Genomic DNA, 8,050 nt, shown 5'->3' with positions numbered 1-8,050 from the left:
GACTGTGAAAGTAGAAAAGAAAACTAAAACACTAAATACAAAAAAAAAGCTTTTATCTGGTGAAAATACCATAAATACCATTGGGAATCTAATATGTTTTGAACAAAGTTAACAGAACTGCATGACACTGAAATTATAGAGTTTGTTTGCTTTTAATGTATAATGTGAAAAAAAAGTTTGTTTGAATAATATACAATGTGAAGCATGATAGTTTAAAGTAATTTTTGCTTAAAACATCAGTTTAAACAATATGTGGCTACAGGGTCTGAAAGGTGTAAATAAATCATTGAAAAAGAACTGATCAGAGATCAGCATGCCCATTACCCACTTTCAGCTGCATTATACACAGTTCCATTCCTTGGTAATACTCCACCTTGCAGGTTGAGAGCCCATGTAAAGGAATCACCATCAGTTCTTGAACTGGTTCTGGTACCATAAGGGTTAACCCAATATCATCTCCCTGGAATGGCTAGAGGGTTGCCTGGATCTTCCCCATCTGGATGGACTTCACAAAAAAGCAAATCCTTCCCGCATCAACATTTTCACAGCAGCTTAAGTGAGTTTCTCCCATTAGGAGGAGTTCTGTCATTCTGGATGATCTGTTTCAGAGCCATCATGGCTGCTCCACATCAAAAGAAGTTTGCTGAGGTGGTGTGAGCATTTAGACAGGATGCCGTCTTTGGCACTTCTCTTCGAATGTTTTTCCAGGAATGAACTATGGAAACCACATCTGGAAAGATCCCAAAGTAGCAGGTTGAATCAAATGCCCAATTCCTACACTATAACAACTTGAGATACCCAAAATGGTCTAGAGAATTTTGTGGAGAGGAGAGATTTATTATTTCCAGGCCTATTTGACTCTATTCTTTAGGAGATGAAAGTCTTCACCTTAAACACTTGCGTTTTGAACCAAATGTTAAAAAGAAAGGCCTAATCCCTTTTCAACAAATACAGGAAATGTGTAATTAGATTTTTTATAAATCCAATGTGACTAAAGTATTCAGATGTTTGTTATCTTTAGACGTATAATGCCTCGATTTTGGTCTCAATCTGGTATTGCAATGATTGAGCCGTTTGTGCTAGATAGGGTGACTGCTTTGCTAAGGAGATTATATAACACAGGAAATCAGCCCCGCAGATCACCCACATGGATATATACCGGTATGTCTCTAACCTAATCATCAGATTTAACAGAAATTTATGATTTGCTTTTCTCCTCATAAACTAAAGACAATAATCTGGGTTGATAAGGCAAAGGGAGATGAGCTTTCACAACAAACCAATGAACCAAACAAACCTAAACCAGAATCAAAAATTAAGAACACTTCCAAAGATATGATATACTTCTAACACTTCTAACACATTGTTTAGCTATAATACCTGTCCTCTAGGTTACAAGCATCCTGTCATGGTGAATGCACCATACAAACCACTGCTTACCCTTGGAGAGAGAGTTTCTATGGCTGCAGATGTTACATTTATTTAAAACCTCTTGACTTAAACCCAGCCACATCCAAATAATTATTTTAGCCCTGTCACAAAACAAACAACAACAAAATGATAAAAAGCAACCATATAATCTTCAGAAATTGTAAAGGTCAAACAGAATGACACAATGTATCATAAAAAAAAAAGTACACATATAAAACATTAAAATATATGCAAAATAAGCTCCTATGGGTCTACCATTGCCAGACAAGGAAAACAATTTACCTCATTGAGCAGTCGTGACAGAAGCTTGGCACCAGCCGCTCCCCCAGCCTCTCGGATTAATTTAGTGACCAGGCGATGGCAGAGTCTTAAGGAGCGGTGGCAAATCTCTTTTAAAGGAGTTGTTTTGGCAGGAGGCAGGCCAGTTACAGTTAAACGCACCACAGGACAGATGGTTTTTACCACCAAAAGGTTCCGGTCACTTAGATAAGTCTCAGTTAACACGCAAACAAAACAAGTCCTATCAGTGCTAATGTGTGGCATTGACTTTTTTGCATGCTTTACAGCAGGACATGCACCTTCGGCCATTATGACATTGTCACAACACAAACAAGGGAAGTTTTTATGGCAACTGCTGATTAGGAGTGATCTGTCCTTTGCCAGGTTAATGGACTACAAAGTGCACCTGAGTTTATGCAGCGTGGGGCTCATTTTTCTCTTTGCTGGTAAAGTCCTGAACTGATACATCTCCCTGCCAGGTTCTCTTGTTTGGCTCTCTATCATATTTCACAGTTGTTTGTAGGATCTCCTGGTCATGTGCCAGCTTTTCTCTCTGTTTTCACCTCTCTGCCCTTTCTATAGTCTATGAAGTGTTTACTGAAAGTCACAGTGACCTAACTGACAGAATGTACTGTTGGGCTTGAGTGTTCAGAAACACACCTTCACTTGTAATTACCTTCATCTTGTCGTGCCAGCAGTATATTTTGGCAATTAATCAACAGCTTAACTCTAAACTGAAATAGGCCAAAACATATTCAAGCAATAGCTCTAACAGTTAACTGTTTTACACAAGGAGAAATATATTAATGTTCTGTCTGTTCCAGTTTTCAGCCAAGCTAATCCACTTTTAAATATACTTAACTCTTTTCCTTTCTCTTCGGGTCACACCCTATAAATTAATGCCAGCCATTATTCATAAATTACAGCCAGAGCCGGGTTTTTGCAATGACCAAGAATTGACAAAAATTGGAGTGGTTCAACTGAATTTAATACATAACTGCTAAAAGTTTTCTTATCGAGGGTTACAATGCTCATGGGTTTAAATGTTAGATCAGTGCTCTCCTTCATTTTGTTGTGTTAAGTGTTATTTTTTTGCATGGAGTTTGCATGTTCTCCCAATTTAATCATACTTATCTTGCAATACTAGATAGATACCGGCCCCTTGTGACACAAATAGAACAAAAGGGTATAACCAAGGTATGATGTCTTAGTAGATTTGTATTTCTTCCACTTTATTTAGGTTTTTATTATGAGCCAGGGCAGACAACCTTACCTCAGTAATGGCAACCCTACGACCCCTATCCAACCACCAACACCCCCATACTATACCCATGCATGGATGGCAATAAAATGCTTAGTTGGTCTCAGATGAACACAACCCCAATGCTGGCATTATTTGGCTATTAAGACCACAACTTGTTTTGAAATTCCCTTGGGATACCTGCCTGTTGTCCACTGTGAGTTTGAAACAAGACATCTCCAAATTTCAGTTTATGCTATTGGTTTATGTTGCATGCTATAGATCAGACAAATGGGAAGTTTCTTTATCTTTATATCTTTATATCAACTAATACAACAATGAGGTCTTTGTTTTCCTTACTCTGTCATCTATAACCTTAAAATGTAGGAGAAAAAAACTAGACTGTTACATATCTATTTTAAGAGTCGTTTAAAGTTACAAAGAAGAAATTCTGCACTTTGGTAAAAGGAAACAGAAGGACAAAAGGGAATATTAGGCAATAACACAGTGAAAAATCAAAAGGTGTTTTAATTTTTTACATACTGCCTTTCTGTTTCCAAGCATAATTCTAATACAGTCTCCAGAAGGAGCCTTTCTTTATGGCTTATAAAATATTTCTGCACCAAACCAAGGGGCTAAATCCTCGTGAGGTTTCTGGTTGCGTTGTTTAGCCGCTAGGCGTTGGCATGTGCAGGAACTGGATACCTCAGCATGCGTGTGTCTAAGAGGTGCTGAAAAGCCCTAGTTGCTGCTGTGTTGCCTGGGACAGACAGCCCGGTATTCAGCTCTAAGTACTGGGTATCAGTTTATCCAGAGAAGGCATTGTTAGCCTTTGTTGTAGTTGCTGTGCACCATGTTTTGCAGCTGTTTTTGTTTCTATATGATCATTCACAAGAAGTACTCACACTTGAGTTTGAAACAAATGTTTCACTACATGGAACAACATCGCTCAATAACAAAATCAAAACCAAATCTTTGTTTGACTTTATGCAGTTTAAAGTGAATCACTCTCTTTGATCAAACATGAATAATGAATGAAGGCAAGCTGCTTAAGCGCCTTGTTTCCAACGCCTGACATAAAAGCTGGACCCTGAAACCTTTTGTCAGCAGGCATGTAGCTCTAGTTTCTTACATGATGATTCATACATTCAGATACAGGTGAAACACAAGGTTCTAACCTATAGTAACAGCTCATGCATCTAACTCTATTTTAAAGTAATGTACCGTGATCTCTATTGTTTTTTCTTAAAGGACAAAGGTGCCAACTGCATTTAGACAGCTGACACCAGACACTCCTGTGAGGATTTTTTAAACAGTTAGCAGATTATAGCACCTCTGCCGATTTTTATTGTTTTTTTTTTAATAGGACAAATAAATAGAAAAAGAAAACAGTTAGCAAAAATTACAAGGTTGCACATCATACTAGGATGCACAAACAAACCATTCCAATGATAAACAGTGTTTGTGTACATTTAGATATTCACGGCATTTATCTACAGTTATAAAATAATTCTGGCTTACACACTTTGAAATATATGTTCATAAAATGGAAGGATTTAATAAATAGATAATTTTATGATAAGATCACATGGATGTGGGAAGAGGGTTATTTGTATAAATAAGAAGAAAGTAAGTCAACCCCCAAAACCATTAATCTAAAAACGATAAAGCGTAAGATTCCCTAAAACTAATCAGAAAGTGAAAAATAACCAGAAATATATTTTTTCTAACCTACTAAGCTTTTAATTTGAAGTAAGATTTTGCTCTTACTTAAGTAAACATGACTTTGATTCTGTAGAGCAATTTTTAATTGATAGATATTAAAATGCTGTTTAATATCAAACTAAGAATGGATGTAATCACAAATTATTACAGAATTCAGAAAAAAAGTCTATTCCAAAGTCACAGGGATAAGGGAAAGTTTAAGATATATTTTAAGCTGTTTAAAGGTTTAACTTATTTTTTAATCTCCTGGTCCTTCTGGGGCCTAATGAAATTTATTTTATGGCAATAAGGTTCTGTTAACTAAAATTAATTTCATGGAGAGGCTTTGAGAGAAGATTAAGAGGAGGAATTCAAAGTTTTGGAGCCTCCTCTGGGTCTGAGGCTTGTGACATCAATACTGCCTTTGTGAAACAGAAACAGTTTGAATTAAAGTGACCTGAATGTTGGCTCACACATTGAAATGACTCAGACTTGTTTTTAAATGGGACCCTGGGATTTGTTTGTGCGGTTAACTGATGGGGAAGACTCGTGAGAAAAGCCTTTGTTCCAGGTAAAAGGTCACCCAGAGTGTAAGGCTGTTGCCTCTAGATTAGTTTGTTGGATGGACATAAACACACCCTTACACTTGGCCATTACCATTTAGATTATGCTCTCGAAATTATTTAGGAAAAATGATCATTCACACAGTACCTCCGAAGACACCATAGCATGTATGCAATCAGATTCTTTGTATGCCCTCATCTCATCTCTTTTAAAAGTGTTTCTGTAGATTTCTATTTAATCGTGTCATTGATTTTTTAAGAGTAAGCCATCTTCAATCTGGATCATGTGCAAGCTGTTGCTCTGTCCCAAGTAATGTCCCATCCACCGTTCTCTTACTATGAGGTAAGGATGTTGTATTGCTTCTGTCCACAGATACCTGGCATGCCAGTGTGCCTCACAGGTCTCTCTATTTCTCTTTATTGTTTCAGAGCCCACAATGACATCCTCCACAACATGGTAAACAGGCAGCTCCAATACATTCCCTCTCAAGGGCTGATTATGCTTCCTGCAGCAGTGTGTCAAGATGAGCTTGTAGCAGATATTTTTGATTTATTCCCAATATTGACGCGTGGTCTGCCCTGCGTTATTCCACGCAAGAGGGACAAGTATGAACTAGCTGTGGGTGTAGATGCGGCTTAGGCGTTAAGGAAGTGAGGGCAAGTTTTTACGACAATGGAGAGACAGGATGGCGAAACCGGCGTTCTTACGCACCTCGCTCTTCTAGCTAGTCCAACATCACGAGTTGTTTTCCGCAATGGCGGTCATACAAACAAAACAAGCCGGTAAGATACCAAACAGGAAATACACATGGTGTAGAGCAGATGTAGATTTGACCAATCAGAGGCCTCCTGCGGCACTGTATGCGGTCACCTACAAATTTGGAGAGGTGCAGCAGAGTGTCTGCGGCACGGGCGGGGGCACATTTGCATTTACTGAGACACACACAGACGACCTGGTTTATGAGTAAAAATTAGTCTTCACAGCCCTTTAGGAACTATCTGGTGCTGGTGACTGTATTGGACTGGGTGCCAGGAAAAGTGGAGGACTGGTAGGACACTGGATCTATCATCTCAGTCTGCACTACCTGACTACTGCAGTTCTCACAGATCTTCAGAAGTGTGTCTTTGTTGTGTGGATGATTAAGGGGGTTCATTAAAGACGTCTAGTTGTATGTATAATAAAGACTTTTTCCAAACTGGTTTTCCAGGACTTGGAAGTTCTCATCTGATGAGCTGTGCATTGCAACCATATGTCTTTGTCAACCATCTTGTTGAGGCTAGAAAGCAGCTGAAATTTCTTCACTCGACTCTAGCAAATTAGTTCTCCTCACTTCTGCAGAGCTGCAGTCTTTTCTCCATCTGTTGTATTCTCGCATGTTAGCAGCAAATGTTGATGAAACTGTAGCTTTTAGCTTTATTACTGTTACTGGTGCTGAGCTAATAACTAAGATGAGCTGCTTAGGTATTACACCTATAGCTATACTGCACAGCAGTCATTTGGCAGGTGGAGCCAAGAGGTATAAGTTCTACTGCCGTTTTTGCACTGGTTCACCAGGATTTTTTTAAAAGCATAAATCAGCATAAATCCTTTTTCTTCCAGACTTGTATATGGAAACCTAACATAAAATTTGTAGAGCCAGCTACAGTTCAATTTCTCTGTACCGGATATGGCCCACAGTGACTCTTGGATTTGGAGTTTAACTTCTTAAGCTTCTGTTCACATTCTTTCTCCTTCCTCTCTGTGTATATTTACAGTAGGCTTTTAAGCCCCTCAGCAGCAGCTGCCCTGCACTCTGCCATATAACCAGACTTCACATTGTTTACCTCCATAACTTTGGAGCCCTCTAGTGCAAGCATTGAGCGGCCTTCTCTTCACTCCTTTCTAGGCATCTCTGTGTGGATCCTTGTGCTATTTCTTAGATGGGAGAAATGTCTTTTAACTGTGGTATTTTCCACTTTCAGTTCCTTTTTTTAAAAATTTTTACATTTTTCCACTGACCAACGGCAGTCTTTGCTTTTCGGGCCTTAGATAAAGGTTTCCCCTTTTCTGTGACCTCAAGTGGAGTCTCTGTTGGTCAGTTGTTTGATTTAAACTTTTAACGGTCATTCTGAAGGGTGTTGCAGGCAGCAGATTGGTCTCCACGGTGTCTCCACACTCTCAGTTTGAACCTGCTGTCCTCTGTGAAGAGAACAGGGGGCCAGTGTTAAATTTGCCAGGTCTAGTGTAGCACAACCCCCATCTGTGGATATCAGGCTCTCATACCATCCTCATTAAGTCGTTTTCTAACCATTTGTGCAGACATATGCACATTTGTGACCTCCTGTATCATCATCCTCATTTTGTAGGGCTCTGGTAGTGCTCCAGTGCAGAGGTAGTGGTCCTGCTGCTGGGTTGTTGCCCTCCTACAGCCTCCTCTCCTGGTGTACTGGCCTTTCTCATGGTAGTTCCTTCAGCCTGTGGACATTACTTTGGCAGACACAGCAAACCTTCTTTCATCAGTTTGCATTTTTGTGCCATTCTGGATGAGCTTCACTACCTGAGCCAAAAGCATGAAAGCACCAACAACATTCAAAAGTGACCAAAACATCTGCCAGAAAGCATCGGCACTGAGAACTTGTTTATGGTCCCCACCTGTAAAACCAACAGTCTGTCTTGCTAATTGTCAATATTTTTTGTCTATTCCATTTGCAGCATGTGAAATTGATTGTCAATTAGTGTTGCTTCCCAAGTGTGTGGTTTGATTTCACAGAAGTTTGATTTAATTAAAGTTATATTGTGTTGTTTGTGTGTTCCCTTTATAAAAAAAGCTGTTTAACAGATTGCTTCACTTCT

General features: G+C 39.1%; 1 long non-coding RNA gene across 1 annotated transcript; it reads right to left on the bottom strand.

Annotated features, from left to right (window-relative positions):
• Window positions 1-261: 261 nt before the first annotated feature.
• On the bottom strand, window positions 262-1,962 carry LOC119778985. Its single transcript, XR_005280160.1, has 3 exons — window positions 1,714-1,962; window positions 1,441-1,532; window positions 262-496 (listed from the first exon to the last, which is right to left on the bottom strand). It is a non-coding gene; the product is annotated as an uncharacterized LOC119778985 (long non-coding RNA).
• Between the last annotated feature and the right edge of the window lie 6,088 nt (window positions 1,963-8,050).

The sequence above is a fragment of the Cyprinodon tularosa genome, unplaced genomic scaffold (genome assembly GCF_016077235.1).
Source record: "Cyprinodon tularosa strain WSP-4 unplaced genomic scaffold, ASM1607723v1 ctg141, whole genome shotgun sequence".
Taxonomy (NCBI): domain Eukaryota; kingdom Metazoa; phylum Chordata; class Actinopteri; order Cyprinodontiformes; family Cyprinodontidae; genus Cyprinodon; species Cyprinodon tularosa.
The sequence above is the reverse complement of the archived record's forward strand: the minus strand, read 5'-3'. Positions and strand labels throughout refer to the sequence as shown.